Below are 18,328 nucleotides of genomic sequence, written 5' to 3'. Positions count from 1 at the left end.
ATTATTACTTATATTTGTATATGCTCAGTAGCAGAAGCTATAGTGACTGAAATAATTGCTGGGGAGTCCTAAATAATTCATAATGGCTTCGTTCATTGATTCATTTATTTACTCAATAAAATTTTACTGAGAAGATACTGTGTGCAAGCCACTGTGAAGAATACATATGTGAATAAGACACGGATAGTCCTGTACAAGTTGTTTATAGTTTAGTAAGGGAAAGAAGATATATGACATTGAAAACAGAGAGGAGAGAGAGAGAGAGAGAGAGAGAGAGAGAGAGAGAGAGAGAGAGAGAGAGAGAGAGAGAGAGAGAGAGAGAGAACAGACTAGCTGGCTAGTTGCTCAGGTTAGCCTCTATTAGATGGCAGTATTTTGATGGCATTGCCCTCTCTGTAGAGATAGGTGGTATGAGTCATTAAAATCAGAGTACCCAGTTATTTGTGAGCTGATTCTGCCCAATAAAGAGGAGTTGGCTGCCAAAGCTGAAATGATAGGAACCTTGAAAGAAGTGATCACTATATCTTAGAGTTTGTGATAAGTAGGGGAAGGAAAGCAAAGCAAACCCTAAACTTAGGAAGAATAGATTTCATAGAGTTTAGAGAAAGGATAGGTAGGACCCGATTCCTTAAAATTCTACAGGGGAAGTTAGATCAAAAGTGATGGGATGCTATTAAGGAAAAAAATCTAATGAAACAAACACCAGTGATTCTGATGAGGAATAAGAGGGTGAAAAGTCTAAAATGACTTAAGTGGATGCACAGGAAACTTCTAGACCAACTTGAACTCTAAGAAAGGGATGCAAAGAAGATGAAAGCAAGGGAAGTTTACTGAGAATGAATACAAAACAGTAGAATGGTCCTACAAGACTAGTGCTAAGTATACTAAAGCTCAGGACAAGCTAAAGCTTTCAATGTATGCTAAGGAAAATAAAAATAATTTTTTATGGCTATATTGGGAGTAAGACTAAGATCAAAGAAGGATAGGATCATGGCTCATGATAGAGGGAAAATAATAACAAATGATAAAGAGAAGACAGAACTACTCAATACATTTTTTCCTATTTTTTTTTTACCAGGAAGAACAATCTTCAGCCTGACACTAGATAGTGTCTAAGATAGAAGAAACATGATTAGCAAGGAGCTGAAACCCAAGATAATTAAAATGGTAAGAGAGTGTTCCCTTGCCCTGAATAAGTTCAAGTCGCCAAGTGCAGATAAACTACATTTCAGAATACCAGGAGAACTAGCAGGTGTCATTGACTGCTGAGATATAATCACCCCCCAATATTTTAAAAAATTATAGAAAATAAGAGAGGTACTACAGCATTGGAGATGGATTAATGTCCCAGTTTTCCAAAAAAGAAATAGGATAATTCATCAAATGATTGATTGGTAAGCTTTGATTTCTGGAAAATTCTAGAATATATTAATAAAGGGATGATTTATAAGCATTTAGAAAGGAAAATCATGTTTCCTTCCTTTTTGTGATTGATTCAGTGGATAAGGGATCCACTTAGGCATGATATACCTAAGCCTTTGCAGGTATTTGATAAATTATCATGATATCTTTGTGGATAAGATAGAGAAATGTAAATGATATATATCTGGTGGAATAACCAATAGAGTTTTCCATGTCCACTAAATATTATTTATAGCAGGCACAAAACTGTTGAGGGGTGAGTGACACATCAAGATTTTAATATTGACAAGCTGGAACGATGGGCCAGATCCAATAAGCCAAAATTGATTAAGTAAAATAAGGAAGATAAAAGTGAAAGAGTTAAAAAAATACATACATTTGGGCAAGTTTAAAAAATAAACTGCAGAAATGTCACATCGCTCAAACCACTACTACAGAGGAAGGTTAAATAGTCAACAGTACCAGTGAAAAAATCTGAGAGTTTTATTGGTCTACAGTAACCTCAATATGAGTCAACAAACTATAGGACATGGATGCTAAAAAAAAAAAGGCAATGATGTAATCTTAGGTAGCATTTAGAGAAGCAGAGTGTAAAGAATATGGGGGAGAACAATCATGCTGTCCTCTGTTCTTATCAGTTGGAATATCTCGATAATCTCTGGTGGGACATAGACAATTGCTTGATGGAGATTGTCTATTATGTTAAGAAGGCTAGAAACTATGCCATAAGATTAATTGAAGGAACTAAGTCTGGAGAAGAGAAGAATTTGGAGGGACAGGAAATCTGTCTTCAAGGATTTGAAGGGTGGTTTTGTGTGGGATGGATTAGAATTGTTTTCTTTGGTCCCGAGTGAGCACAAATCAGAATAGGCAGACTGCAGAGACAGATTTTATCTCAATACAAGAAAAACTTCCTAACAAATTTGTCCAATGGTGGAGGCTGCCTATCACTTAACAATAGGGATAGGGCCTGGACCTGTGACCTCAAATTGGTTTAACTGCTCTGAGAAGAGGAAGTACCCTTTAATAATACTATTAGGTACTTTCTTGACAATTTATATCCTTACAGAGTTGCCTAGAGTGTGGAGAGATTAAATTACTTGCCCAGAGTCACGTAGTATGGGCCAGTGTGGGTCAAGGACTTGAACTTAAGTCTTCTTGGTTTTAAGACTAGCTCATTATCCAATGTCACCTAGAAGAATCACTTTGAAGAGCTCAAATAGATATTACAAAAACAATGTGTTCTGAAGGCAATCCCCCAAATATGTTGACCATAGCTTCTTTAGATTTCCTTGCCCTCCCTTTAATTGTTCATCATTACCAAGAGTAAATAAACTATGGTTAAATTCATGCATTGGACTTTTTATGCTTGCAGGTGTTTGGGTACAGTTATGTGTTAACTATTTAAGAAAGGAAAAGAGCCAAAAGAAAGTACTAAGTGTATTTGAGGTTATTTTAAAATGATAGCAGGTAATAGTTTTGCCTTTCTTTGCATCTTAAGTGCTTGTCACAGTGCCTGGCACATAGTAGGTGCTTATTGACTTGTGACTTTTGAAGACCCATAGATGAATCTAATAGAGATCTTGATTCTGGGATGATTATTTTGGTGATTCTTTTGACGGTTTTCATTTCAGCATCACTCTTCTGAGTAAACCTCCCGAGTTTTTCTTCTTTTTCCTTTCTTTCTACATTCTTTCATTACCAAATCGGTAAGAGAATCATTCCATTTTCCTCTCAGATTCCCACTTCCATTAGTCCTCTACTTAGTGGCTGGTTTGATGCCTTATTTGGACACCTACTTCCCAGCATCGGCCATTCACAAAAGTCTTAACTAGTTCAAATTGGAGGATCTTTTCACAAAAGTCTTAACTGGTTCAAATTGGAAGATCTTTTCGGTATGGAACTTCTACTTTTCACAGCTCTGTTTTCTTCTCACTCTATTCTGCCTTTATTGAAAATCTTGGATTTGAAAAAAAAACTCCAACACAGTTCTTAAGGCTGACGAACTTTTTTGTTCTTGTCTCAATTTGTTATTTTAGTTAGAGCAAACTGCCAAGAATCATATTAAAATATTAAACCTGCATTTTAATGCCTCTTCTTCCTTGCAAGTCCCTTGACTTCAATAAAATTCACCATCCTTTCCATTTTACAAGGCATCTTGGTGTTTTTTTTTTAACTTCAATCACTTGCTTGCAGTGTTCTTCTATCCTCTCCTTCAGGAGTCTTTCCTCTTCTTTCTTCACTCTCCAAAGTAGACATAGAGGCACATATAAGAAAAACGAAGAGAAGATTAGTTCATATCGTTTTTGCTCTTAATATTTCTGGCATGCCAAGCCACGGAACATGAGTTGGTCTACACTTTTTTATTGTGTAGGTATGATTTTTGGCATCCCTTCTGTTTATACGACTCGAGAGAGGCACATCTTTCATCTTGTCCAGTTTTTCTGGTGTGCATAAGTCGCTCTTGTATTTTCTTTCTCTATCCTTTCTGGTCTATTTTAGACGTGCCAACTTCTTCCTTTTAGGCTGTTGTCTGTATTCAGGCATCCCTTGAGCCTGACCTAATTCTGGAAGTCAATTATTGTTGTCCTATCGGTGTCCTTTTGCCAAAGCTCATGGTTGGGCTCCAGAAAGTGGAAAAAACCTTCTCGCCTAGAGTTGTTGGCGTGTGTTCACTTAGACCCGTTAGAAAACGCAGCCAAAAAATGTCTTCTTATCCACATCCTGAGCAAGGAGTTGAAGTGTGAGTTGAGCAGGGAGTGGGAGAGCCTGGACAGTCCGCTCCGGGTGATTCACAGGATCTAACAGGTGCGTAGCTGCAGCTGCGCTCCTATCCCAAGCCTAGAGTGTAGGAAATAAGACTTTTCAAGAGGAGGGGGAAGGGGGTGGAGCGAATGGGGAGGCCCAATCAAGTCAATGTAGGCCGCCGTTATTCATCTCCTAGCAACCAAGGGAACCAATGGGAAAGAGCCTAGGTAGTGGAAGGCGTGGGGGAGGGGTGGGAACAGTTCAAACCTGCGGCCCTAGGGAGGGGAGGCAAAGCAGAAGGGGGCGGAGCCTAAACTGGGGAGATAGTCCAGGAGGCGGGGCCTAGTGAAGGGAGGCTCAGCCTGAGGCACCTCATTCTTGGGCCTGGCAGTTGGGGGATTGTAGCTGCAGAGGGGAGTCTGGTGGTCGTAAGGCGAGGAGACCCTCCCCACACCCCCCCCCGTCCATGGGGGGGGCCATGACTGGTGAGCGCCCCCCCTTAGGGTGGGGGTCACTGTGACGTGCCCAGCAGGGGCCCAGGAGCATGGGTGGACGGGGCGCCATTGGTTGGGGAGGGGGTTGGGGTTGTTGGTAGGGGACTGGGGTGGGGGTGGGGGGGTGGGAAGAAGTGTCTTCTTTGCGGCTGGGAATGCAAGCGAGGAGGGGGCAGGGCAGGGAGGTGAGTGTGGCCGTCGCCCTTGTACCTGGATCTCCGCCCCTCCCCCCCGGGGAGGCGCCGTGGGAGCCGTTGGCCCTGGGGAGGGGGAGGGGGCGGTGGCCCGGATCAGCTATTGCTACCCCCTCCTGCTCTGGCGGGGCCTGAGGCGCTAGAGGAGAGGAAAGGGGGGGGGGGCGCCCAGGCTGGGGGAGGGGCGGGGTGGAGGAGGGGGCGACAGGTGCCAGCCAGCAGATGAAGGAAGGGCCGGGCATCGACTGGGGGGAGGCGGCGTGGTGAATGCCATCGCCTCCTTCCCTCCCGGGTGAAGGTGACAAAGGGCGGGCGAGGGGGAGGGCTCCCTCCGGACCCCTAGGGAGGCGGGGGGCGCCGGCCAGGACCGCTTCGCGCCGTGGGGGGCCGCCTTCGGAGGGCCGGGCCCTGGGGAAGCGGGTAGCAGGGACCCTCGGCCGCCGGGTTGCTGCTGTCGTAGCCGCAGCGGTCGAGGCTGGCAGGTCCATGCCTTCCCAGCGGCCTGGACGAGGCTCGGCGGCGTGCCAGCACGCGTGGGGCCGGGGGCGCCCCGAGCCGCCCTGGGGGAGCCTCCCCCTCGCCGACCGCTCCCTGGCGCCCTGGGGAAGCCTCCGGTCCTGGGGGGCGCGGGGCCGGACTCTGGGAGGGCGGCGATAACACGACTCAGCCCTGGTGTGGTAAGATGTGATAGTGGACTGCCGGGAGTCGTCCTCCGCTGCCGAGCTCCGAGCAGAGTGGGCTCCTGGAGCAGTGTGGTGCGAGCGAGTAGGGCTCAGAGCGCCGGACCGGGCTCGGGAGATGCCGCGGCTTCGCGGCCGCGCCCGGGGCAGGCGGCAGGGCTTCCACGTGGGCTCCCCAGGGCAATGTCGAGCTGTCCTGGAGTAGGGCTGCAGTCAGGGTGCTCGGAGCCGGGCTAGCCGCGGAGAGCAGTGTGATGGCATTGCCTGGAGTGGTGGGGCATTATGTAAGAAGGCATGGTGCTTATGTAAGTACTGCATGCTATGGTGCTGTGCTTCGCGATCACACCGCTCAGAGTAGAGTGTGCAGTGTTGGACTCTGTGGAGCTGGGCGGCAGGCAGCGTGCTCGGAGCCCAGGGCTAGCCTTAGAGAGGAGTCTGATGGCTCTGCCTGGAGTGGTGGGGCATTATGTAAGAAGGCATGGTGCTTATGTAAGTACTGCATGCTATGGTGCTGTGCTTCGTTATCACACCGCTCAGAGTAGAGTGTGCAGTGTTGAACTCTCTGGAGTAATGTCGAGCTGTGGAGTAGGGCTGCAGACATTGTGTTCGGAGCCCGGGGCTAGCCTTAGAGAGGAGTCTGATGGCACTGCCCGGAGCAGTGAGGCGTTATGCAAGAAGGCATGGTGCTTATGTAAGTACTGCATGCAGTGGTGCTGTGCTTGGGGATCACACCCCTCAGAGTAGAGTGTGCAATGTTGGACTCCTTGGAGTAATGTCAGCTCGCCGAGTAGGGCGGCGGGCACTGTGCTTGGAGCCCTAGGCATTGCACAGTATGGCACTGCCTGGAGTCGTGGGGCATTATGCAAGAAGGCATGGTGCTCCGAGTACTGCATGCTATGGTGGTATGCTTCGAGATCACACTGCCCAGAGTAGAATGTACAATGTTGAACTCCTTGGAGTAATGTCGAGCCCTGGAGTAGGGCGGCAGGCAGTGGGCATTGCGCAGTTATTACAGTACCTGGGGCATGGCGTTCAGAATACCGCAGTGCTGTGGCGGTCAGCCACGAGATTACATTGCTCAGAGTAGAGATTATATGGTATTGGTCACTCTGGAGTAATGTCAGTTCATAGAGTAGGACTACGGGCAGTTGTGCTCAGACCGCCTGGGCTAGCCTTACTCTGATGGCATTGTACGGCATTATACTACTTGGAGTACTGGGGTAATAATAGGGCATGATGCCCAGAGTATTGCGGTACTGTGGTGGTCTGCTACAAGATTCCACCTCTCACAGTAGAGAGTATACAGTATTGGAATCTCTGGAGTAGTGTCCCGCTATGGAGTAGGACAGCCATGTGCTCAGAGTCCTGGGATAACGAGCGTAATGTTATGCTGCTTAAGAGTACTAACATGGTATAGGATGTTACACTACTTGGAGTACTGTAATATCATGTAATATGATATTATACTTAGGCTTCACCAATGATATTATAGTATGCTACTTGAAGCAATGTGATGGTATGAGATAATACGTTATTATACTACTCAAAGGACTGTAATTATGTAATCAGCAACCTGGAGCAGTGTAATATAACATGACATACTCTGAGTTCTATAAAGATATTATAATATATGCTACTTAAAGAGTACTAGAATGGTACCATACTACTTGGAGTAATGTGTAATATAACATGACATGCCTATTGTATAATAATGTAATATATTACTTAGAATACCATAATATTATAACGTTTAAATTACTGTAATAATATATACCACTGTGACATAAAAACTCAAGTACTGTAACATAGTATAATATGTTTAAGAGTTCTGTGATAGAATTGTTATAGTATTTAATGCTATATAATATTCTGTACCAAAGGTACTATAAAATATATTAGAGTACTATAATGTATACTACTTAAGAGTACTATAACTCTTAAGTACTTAAAGTACTTGTTCATTTTGTCTGACTCTTCATGACTCCAGTTGGGGTTTTCTTGGCAAAGATAATGAAGTGGTTTGCCGTTTCCTTCACCAGCTCATTTTACAGATGAGGAAACTGAGGCAAACAGGGTTATGTGACTTGCCCAGAGTCATGCAGCTAGTGTCTGAGGCCTAATTTGAGCTGAGGAAGATTAGTCTTCCAGACTTCAGGCACAGCACTTCTTCCACGGTGCCACCTACTTGCCCCGATATAACAAAATACATTAATAATATAATATAGAGTACTGTAATGTAGACTATACTTAGAGTAACATGATCATATATTTTACTACTTAAATGTTGTGTAGTATAGCATATTATAACGATATTGTACCGTACAGAGCACTGCTTGATTGGTTGGTGGTGGTGGTCCTTTGTTCTCAAAGAGGACCAAAATGACATCACTGTGCTAGAGTCAAGTTTCAATGTGTCAGACTGTGGCTTATGAGACTAATGCGAGCTCAGAATGTTCTAGCACTCTTGGAATGTCATCAGGAACTGAGAGTTAAAAATTAAGACTTTTTGAGTGATAAGTTGGTTTAATAGAGTCATTTAAAACTCTCCTCCCCATATGCACAGTGAGATAATACAGCCACAGATTTAGTAACCCTGTACGGCAGCTGGAAGAGAACTCTGCAAAGTCTTATTATTTAACTTGGATGATTTCAGTGTGCTAAAGTGCTCATCGTTAGCATATTAGCACCTTCGAAGCACTTAATGTTCTAAACATGGCTGTGAAGCAGATCGCAAAGATCGAAGCAGTAACAGTTTTAAATTACCTGTCCAAGGCTGGTACAAGACCAAGATTATATTTTCCGAACACACATTTATACAGTTAGGCCCTAATGACTTCTCAGAATGTTGATTTAAATGGCTGTTCACTCACCCGAATTTGATCATTCATGTGTTTCTTCGACAACTGTAAAATCTTTTAAAAAGTATTTCATCATTACCCTTCACTGTATAGAGGATAGTTGAATATGTGGTTGATGAGGTCGTTTGGTTTAAAGAAAATAAAATGTCAGTCTGACTATTTCCCCATGTGTTTTCTAATTCCTGCTAGTCATTTTCAAATGTTTTTCTTTAGGGGATCAGAGAGTAATAGAATGTTGGAGATCTCACAAAACTTGGAGATCATCTCACTATATAGATTAGGAAACAGGCCTTAGAGGGCTTGATTGACTTGTTGAAGTGCTTTAATTCCAAATCCTGTTGCTGCTGCTGGGTTGTTTTCCCAGTAAATTAGTTATAGAAAATGAGTGAATCAATATACATCCTTCTGATGGTTATATTCACTTGAGAAGAATAGTCTTGTTATCATGACTGAGTAATTTTTATATGTGTATGTATGTGTATATTGTTTTTGGGGAGGAAGTAATTCATTCACAAGAATTTTTGTCTAACTCAGAAAACTCATACAGGTACTTAAAGAAAAAGCCTTACACCCAACATTTGAGGTCCTGAAGAGAAAAAATATAATGCCAAAATCATTAGGTGATTTAAAAAGGTAGAATCAGTTGATGGATCTTCTAAATAGTGAACACTTTTAAAATAGTTTGTTGTTTAAACATCATAAACCATAATCAAATGCTGCTGTCAACTCTTGATTATTCAGTAGTGATTTTCTGTTATGTGGCTTCTCAGTGGCTGCCTACTTACAAGCTGAGTCTCAGGCTCCTGAAAGTAAAGTTCAGTTAGTAGGGAATCAAGAGTCAGTATGGTTTAGATGGGGCGTCAGAGGCTCAATTAGTAGGAAATCACAGCATGGAAAAGATGGGGTGGCAGAGTATGTGTGTTTGCTTGGATTTCAGTGCTAAAAAGAAATTATTTTAAACTGATATTTTGGATCTCTTCCTTAGTGTGGATAATTTAGTTAGATGTTGTCAAGTAAGAGATATGGCAAATATACACATAATTATAATACATGATAAATGTATGAGAGGTATAGAGTACTCTAAGAAGGGTAATTCATTACTGATTGAGGGTGACCAGGAAGACTTTTGGAGGAGGTGGCATTTGAGTTGAACTTTAAAGGTTGGGTAGGAATTAATTTGTAAAGCAGCTTATAGATAGTCCTTCTGAGTCCAGAAGAAGGCATTTTAGTGAGAAGAGGAGAGAGAACATTCCAGGTACAGAGAAAAGCATAAACAAAGGTATGGAGGCATGAAAATACAGGATATGTAAGTTCCTTTTGGCTAGAACATAGAATATATGGAAGAAAGTAGTATGAGATCCAACTGGAAAACTTTCTAGAAGTAGAATGGATTGCCTTGAGGAGGTAGTGGGTTTTTGATCATGGGAGCTTCATGAGATACCACAGACATAGCACTGACAGAACTTGTTGTATAGTTGGGTATGAGAGGAAAAGAAAAAGAGAAGTCAAAGATAACACCGAAGTTTTGAGTGTAGGATGCTCTATGATGGCGCTGCGACAAGTAGAAATAGCCAGAAGTCAGAAGGAGAGGGACCATAAGCTGATTTTGTACCACTGTTACATTTTAAGTATTGTTAATGAACTAGATACAGATGACCAGCTTACGTGTCATTAAGAGATGTGGGTTTTGGAGTGAAAAGAGACAGCAAAACGAGAGACTATAAAGTTGAGGATTCCCTGTGAAGAGGGAGATGATAGTTGAAATTAATACTGTTAAAAGAGTATAGAGTAAGAAGAGAAGACACTGAACTTTAATACTTTTGGAACACCAACATTAAAAGGTTGGAAAATTATGTGGGGCCTTTGAAGAAAACAAGATGGAGGAGTGGAGAGAGTTGCTGTTTCTGAAGCTAGGGCATTAGAGTGATCTGGAAGTGGTCCTGAGTATGAAAAATTTTTAGAAGCCGAGGTGATAAGGATTGAAAAAAGAGGGATTAGATTTATTTATTAGAAAGTCAATGAAAAAAATCAAGAGGGCAGTTTCTATAGAGTGGTGGAGAAGGGAAGCTAGATTACAAAAGGTCCAGTCACTGAGTGGTAATAAATGGATAGATAACTCTTTTGGAAAGTTTGGCAATGAAGATGAAGAGATGGATGGGACAAGAGTCAACATGGTGTAGTAGAAAGAGCACTAGTTTCATAGACAAGATGAACTGAATGAATCTCAGCTGCAACACTTACTGTGTCTTTGAACACAGTTTAAATTTCCTCATCTGTAAAAGGAGAGGTTGATCTAGGTGACCTCAAAGTTCCATTTAGCTCTAAAATTTTATGATGATGTGCATCTTTGGACAAATCATTTTATCTCATTGAATGCTGCTTTCCTTATCTCTGAAATGAAGAGAATACTCATCTTCCTCAAAGGGTGGTTCTGAATAAGATACTTTGTAAATTCTGGGTAAATTGTTAGTGTTCAATGGAAGGCTGCTTTAGGAGTGACAGGAGCTGGTCATATTTATAATAATTATAGCTAACATTTATATAGTACTTTAAGATTTGCCAAAGGACTTTACACATATAATCTCATTATTTAAATTATTTAAATTTTTCAAATGAAGAAATTGAGAGAAAGAGTTTGAGACTTGTCGAGGGTCACATAAATAGTAAGTAATTATGGTTAGGTAGCTTCATTATTTTAGGTAGTTAAGTGTGTCTCAGATAGGATTTGAACTCTGGTCTTTCTGACTTCAAGTTAGAAACTCCTTTACTCCCTACTCCAAATGGGAAAAGGCCAATGGAAAGAGCTTAAAGGTATGGGAAAAAAAGAGGGAGTTATTGCTGGAATAAATCTGATGGAGGTAGAAGAAGATAGAATTTTTTGGAATAAGGATGCCCTTTTCCTCTGAGATGGACTTTAACTGAATTTGCTCTACAGAGGATGGTGTTAACAGTGAGGTTCCCGTGTTTTTTTCTTATTGTAATAATTGAAGACTGAGTGTGGATTGGAGCAGGGTAGAGCCTGATAAATTATATTTATGACTTCTATTCTTTGGCGCTATGCTTGTTTTGCTTACTGCCCTAGTAAATGTCATCTTTAGTTAAAAGTGTGATAACAGTTGTTTTCCTTTATAAATTTTTAAAAATTTGTTTACTAATTAATATAATTGAGCCAGAAGATAGACCCAGTACCTTTCGGAATGGCAGTATAAATGCAAGTACAACTTGCTGATTGCTTTATGAGATTTAAAAAGCTTGATGTTTTGGGGAGATTAAGGTTTATAGCTATCCCTACTTTTATTATGGCAGTTTTGAGATTATTTCACTATGTATAAAATGGCATACTTTTGTTTTATCTACAAAATTAGCTTACCTATATAAGCTGGCTTTTAAATAAAACTAACCTACATTGAATTTTTAAAAAAAGCTCTTGTAGGTATCATGGTTAAATGACAAAACAGCTGCCTTGTAGAATCAAAATTGGAAAGGCTTAGCTTTTGCTTGGAAAGGAATCCTGCACCCTAAATGATAAGTAGCGGCCCTCCTGAGGTCAGAGGGCTAGGGGGCTGCTCTGGGACAGTGCTCTTTGCTAAGCAGCTTTTCCTTATAGCCTCCTGAAATTTTCCTCCCTGAAGTTTCACCAAATTGCTCCTGGGGCCAAGCAGAATATACTTGCTACTCTTGACCACATCGTTCACATATCACTAAACTGAGTTATGTGGGTAGTTATAGTTCTGTATCCATCCAATAAATTCCGAAGGGCTGATTGTCATCGGTTGTAGTTGTTGCTAAAAAGATGACTATAAAACTGTTATTTTTTTTTATTGAATACCATTATAAAAATAGAGAATGGATTTCTGTAGAAGTTTGGTCCCAGGTAATAACTATGTGCTTAGTACCATGTTAAGTAAGGAAAAAAAACATGAGAGAAAGATAGAACTCAGTATTTGCCCAAAAGGTAGTTTATAGTAAGGGAGCAAAAACTAACATGAAAAAAATTAGTAGGAAGAGACGATACAATCAAATGATGAGAATTCTTATATAATTTGTAGGTTACTTAGGAGTTCATAGAAAGGAGACAGGAAAAGCACAGAATTTTAAAATTTAGATTGTTGTAGAAATTCAGTTTTTCATTTGAAACAACATTGCATATCAACATCAGTATTCTATGAGGAAAAGTGATTGAGAATGGACATTTATAGAATGCTGAGAGGAATTTGGAAGCACTGATACTGTTATGATACTTTATTCATTAATATTAATTTAAATGTAAATGATGTTTAAAGGTAAAATTCATTATTTTAAAAAAACATCACTGTACAAAAGTCTCACTGTCTCCAGAGTTTTTATCTGGGTCATTCCCTATAAACTGATTCATCAGATTAAATGAATTCAGCATCCTCCCTTTCTCTCCTAAATGGTATTTAAGGACTGCAAGGAACAAAGGTGAGATCCCATGGAATAGAATAGAGAGATAAGACCAGACTTGGGTTCAATCCTGTGTCTGAGAACATGGACAAGTCGCTTAGTCTTTTGATACTCCCTAAGCAACTCTGACATCGTAAAATACTGAAGAGTCAGTTGAGGTTAGTGGGGGTGGTATTCCTCACCCTGATGAAGGTAGAGGTTCAGCCTGAAAAAGAATAATCCATGCTATTTTTTGCTTTACCGTTGTTATAGCCTAGCATAGATGATCATTTGTTAGAGGTTCTAGTCCAGTTGTCCCCATTTTACAGATGAGGAGACGGAAGCCCACAAGAGGGTGAGAGATTTGTCAGAGGTCACCATATAACTAGGTAGCAGAGCTTGGGTTCGAATGAGAGTTCTTAATTTGTGGTCCCTGGCTAGATTTGGGGATGGGAGGGCACGGTTCTGTGAACTTGAAAAAAAAATCTTTGTTTTGATATTTTGGTTTCCTTTGTAATCCTGTTTTATCCTTTAAAAACATTCTGAAAAGAGATTCATAGCCTTCATCAGACTTCCAAAGGGGACCTGTGACACAAAAAACGTTAAGAATCCCTTGTCTTATTTGAATGTTTTTGTTAAATTATACCTTAAAAACTTCCTTTGAGTTAATAATAGCTGACATTTACACAATACTCAAGGTTTTTTCAAAGCATTTTACTTACATTCTCATTTGATCCTCCCAACAACCTTGTGAGATACATAAAGCTGTTATTATATATCTTCTTTTTACAATTAAGGAAGCAGGTGCAGAAAAGAGGAAATTTGAACCCAAGTTTCTCCTGATTTAGAGCCCAGGACTCTGGTAGTTGTCTGATCCTTGAAGTTCAAGTGCTGTCTTTAATTCCATTCCTAAAAACAAACAAAAAAAACCCCAACCCCACATCAAACCCCATTGTTTTTAAACTTAAGTATTTCTGTTTTCTTTTAGTTTTTATTTGTTCCGTGTTGATACCTTAATAATTCACTACATCAGTTCGTTCCCAGTTTAAGTTTATTACAAAGCTTGGGTCCTGTGTGCTTTCCTGGGGAGTATGTATTGTAAGAATTTTCTAAATATCAGGAACATCAATATTAAAATCTATTCCTTAAATTTCTCTTTTTTAAATGTGGATTTTTGCATAGTGGGGTTCTGTTACATGGGGAACACAATTTAGAAAAATAATGAAATTGCCTGTAGAGTTTTCTTTTCAGTCATTATGCACAACAGTTGCCTCACCAAAGAATTCATGAGCCCTTCTGTAGATAGCTTTCTTTGAAGTTAGCACTCATCACCTCTACTCAAAATATATTGTAGTCTAAAACACCTGAGGTTTTGGTATTGTTAAAGAATTATCTGTGATAATATGGAAGCGAGTCCTCTCTTAACCTTGGAAATTAAAATATATTTACTGATTTTTTTTGGAGGGGCAGTGTTTTTTATTGTGTATAAAATTTTAAGATCAATATTCTAAACTAAGAATTGGCAATAAATTGGTTTTATGCATTGATGCTCTTTTAAGATGTTAAAAACTATAAATGTAACGCTTCCTGTATTTTAATTTTTTGCCCTGATAATATCTAAAATTTATTTTGGTTTTGTTAATTTTTGTTGAAGCAACAGATGCATTAAGTGAATTGCTTAAAGCCAAATTAGTTGACAGGAATTTAGACCAGAATCCAATATGTTAACCTCCTTCCCAAAGTGTTATTTTCACTACTAGTTGTTTATATAAATGGATGCTTATCCCTAGCAATTTAAAAATTGTATCAGTTTATTTTTCCAGCAGCTAGCCTGTGTGTATTCAGACATGCAAATAAATTTGTTACCAGCACAATATTCAGAGAACTAAATATCCTAACATAATATATATTATATATGTTATGTATATAGTTATATAAATACATATATATGTATATATCATTTTCCCCAACACAAAATAATTGATTTCAGATTATCCAGTATTTTGGGTTAATTGTACCATTGCCACTGTTCGTTAGACTGGATGACTGACAGCTTACTCTTTCTCAGTTTTTCACTGTTAGAATCATCTTAGCTGTTATTCAAGAATATATGAGGTATTTGCTAAAATGGACAGAATTCTTGTCCTAGGAGTTGACCATTTTTTATGATGCATAGGGCATCTACAATAGAGGTAATAATTTCTAGGAGAAGGGATACTTAGTTTTATAAAAAATGTAGCTTTCAATCAAACAGTGAATTTTGTGAAAAATACCACTTATTTATATCTCTCAACCCAGGGGTAAATTGAAAGTATTTAACCAATATTTAAATCTTTTGAGTTGATTTCTTTCTCATTTAGAACCTAAATATAAAATATGCTGTCTGGAAAGATGAGCATTTACTAATTATATACCTTCCTAACTTTTGACTAGGAAGAAACAAATCCTTGCCTTAAGTTTTTTAAAAAATCTGATCACTAGACCTTTTAAACCATTCAAACTTCAATGCAACTTGTTAGAAAATTTTATTTTTATTTTAAACAATTCTAAAGAAAGAAAAGGTTTTTTTTTCCTTTGTCAAATTTTATACTAAGTGTTTATCTGAGAGCATCAAGTATCAAGTCTGGCAATAGTACCAAAAAGACAGAAAACTTAGAAGCGTGTATGTAAGACCCTGGCTATAAATTAAATGAAGTGGTTGCTGAAATCAGAAGTTAAATATGTAAACAGGACACCTTTGTGTAATCTTTTATCATTATTATGTATTTGGAATCTCGAGGATGTTTTCTTTATTTTAAACAATTCTAAGATAAAATTTCTTACACTTTGAAAGGAGGGAAATTGAATTTTCTTATTACACTGACTTAGATTTGGATAATGTTTTTTGTGCTTTGATTTGAATAGATGATTTTGTTTTGTTTAATACAGTTAAGTGGTATCTTTTAGAGGGCACTAAAAGCTGCAGCCTTGTTTATACTATTCTAGCAGCCCTGTTGGAATAATGTTGTAAGTTAACATGCATTTTTTGTGCAGTAATATTTTTAAATGTCCTAAATTGTTGCAATTCACAGTTGAATTTGGTTTTATATTTAACTTTCTATATTGTAAGTCAGTGTATTCTAGAATTTGGTTTTTATAGTTTAGTGAACTTTCTCTTTTTCCCAGATAGTCTAACACTTTGGTAAGTAACTTTAGTTTAAATATTTGAGCAAAGATTCATGTTTTGCTGTTTGTGAAATAGCCTGTGAAGTGTTTGGAGGGCCAGATGGTATAATGTGACTGCAGTGCAGTACTATAAAATGTTATCATATGGTGCTTGATTTTTGAAGTCTATTTTAGAATTAAAATTAAGTAGGCAATTACTACTAATGTTTAAATTTGTTATTTATTCACAGCAATGTGAACTTGAAATAAGCTCTTAAAGCAGTGTATTGTTTCCATTAAGACTAGTAACCAGGATGTTACTTACTGTTTTGCTGATCTTTTAGTTTGTTAGATGTGGGGAAAGTTTGGGCATGAAGAGTACAAGAAAATTATGTAGTACAAGGAGTGATGCTATTTTCCCAAGAAAGATTTAACCCGGAAGTTCTTTCTTTTTCTTGTACTATTTGGTGAGTGTTTGGTTTTGTTATTGGAGTAGATGACAAATGTCAGTCAATATATACATATTGTACACAATGTGCCCTTACTGTTAAATTTTGGGTGGTAAAGAAAATGTAGCAGAGATGAGGTTATCCTTCTTCAAGGAACTTACAATCTGGTTGGTGAGATAAAAAACTAGCAACTATGAAACAGTGAAAAGGAGTCCAACTGATTCTAGCTCTTTATGCAGAATGACACAGAGAACATTCGCTGTTGGGTTGGAATACTCACTGTGGTAGCTGGACAGCTTTGTGAAGAAGATGGTAGTAGTATGGTTAGGTAGGACTGTGCGGTGTGGATACAAGCAAAAGTCTAGAGACTGACTGGAGTAAATATAGGGCATATGTGGAATTCAGTGAGGAAGTCACTCTGAAGTTAGGAGCATTTGTTGGAATTTTGGTCATATGGGATTGAGCTTTTAAGGAGGCCCTTGACAGTCAGGTAGAAGAAATAGGACATGATTTATGGAGTGCAGTATAAATTGACAGAGAGTTTTACAGAAATTGTGTATTTGGTCTATAAGAGAGAACTAGGTTTGAGGTGGAGGGGGCAGTAGTAACATGAAGGGAAATAGAGTTTTGGAACTGTTAGTTTGAAGCGAAGGGACATCCAAGCAGAGATACCTTAGGCGCTAAAAATTTGGTTAGAATGCAAATGAAAGGATATAGAGTCAGGAGTCATGGAGAGTATGTAGCTAGAACAGAGGACCAAGAACAGACTTGAAGGAACCTGTGGGACAGAAAGAGAAGAAAAGTAACTAGCCAAGCCTCCTGTCAAGTCATGTCCAAAATCTGTTATAGTGGTGCAGCAATTATTCTGTTTTTCCTTTTTAAATTAAAACCTTTTTCAATGACACAAAATCCATTTTTCTCTCCTTCCCACTCTCAGCTCCTTTGGTAAAAAAGAAACACAAAACCCTTGTAACAAATATATATAGTCAAGCAAAACAACCCAAAGTTGCCAGGTCCAAAGACTGTATTTCTCATTTTTTGGTACAGCAGTAATTAACTTGAGTTCCACAACAGAATTGTGTTTTGCTAGTTAGTTTATAAACATATGTTTTGTCTTCTGTAGTCACTACATCCATGCTTGCTCTTGGACAGATAAAAAGTAAAAACAATGCTTTAATCCAGCCTCTGCTAAATTTTTTTTGAAATGGACTTCTGTTTTTTAATAATGCATTTTAAACAAAGTACTTTAGGAAGTGAGAAGGATTATAGTAATACTGTGAAGATTCTTATTTGTGGAATAGCATAGAAAACTTTTTGCTTTCTTGAGTGGCTCCCTGGCTCTGAAATAACTCAGATATTTTCTAGTTTATCTGTTTTAATTTAAATATGTAAATTCAAATTTTTCTCATACATTTCAAGCCGCCTTTTACTCTAATTCATTTCAAGTATTAAGTGCTTAGGACTTTTTGCTAGGAATAGACAAAAATGAAACAGCCCTGCTCTCCAAGAACATACTTTCTGGGTAGGGAGGAGGGAGATACAAAGTAATGGAAATAGGGTGCAGAGAGGATGTCATTAACAGCTGGGAAGATCTAGAGAGGTCTCTTGAAGGTTATGGCACTTGAACCTGGAGGGAGCTAGGTATTCGAGGGAGTGAAGATGATGAGGGGAGAATATTCCAGGTTTGGGAGAATGAAGGAAGGGAAGAGAGACAACTGTACCGGGGTAAGAAGAGGAGAGATGTAATGCTTTGTGTATTTCCATTCATTCAACAAATATTTCCTGAGTCTCATTAGTAATACCCCATGGTGCACTATATTCTTTTGGAGAGATTGAGATAAGGTCTCTCTCTCTGCCTTCAGGGAGCTCAGTCCAGGAGGAGGATAGGAGAGTAATTTTTATTCATGTGTTCATTTGTACTCATACAGCATGTGA

At 39.3% G+C, this 18,328-nt stretch overlaps 1 protein-coding gene across 4 annotated transcripts in view; it reads left to right on the top strand.

The window, feature by feature from the left end:
- The first annotated feature begins 2,000 nt into the window (after positions 1–2,000).
- The window catches only part of SSX2IP (SSX family member 2 interacting protein), a 67,601-nt gene continuing 51,273 nt past the window's right edge, over positions 2,001–18,328 (top strand). For 3 of the 4 annotated variants that reach the window (XM_020988717.1, XM_020988718.2, XM_020988714.1), the window contains exon 1: positions 2,001–4,655. The gene's annotated coding sequence lies outside the window, so the exon portion shown is untranslated. Of the gene's footprint in view, positions 4,656–4,800; positions 4,850–18,328 lie in introns of those variants that run through there. The other variant, XM_020988715.1, reaches the window with a different exon arrangement.

Source organism: Phascolarctos cinereus, unplaced genomic scaffold (assembly GCF_003287225.1).
Source record: "Phascolarctos cinereus isolate Bilbo 61053 unplaced genomic scaffold, phaCin_HiC Scaffold_5;HRSCAF=322, whole genome shotgun sequence".
NCBI classification, from domain to species: Eukaryota; Metazoa; Chordata; class Mammalia; order Diprotodontia; family Phascolarctidae; genus Phascolarctos; species Phascolarctos cinereus.
Note: the sequence above shows the minus strand (reverse complement) of the source record. Positions and strands in the feature narration are given on the sequence as shown.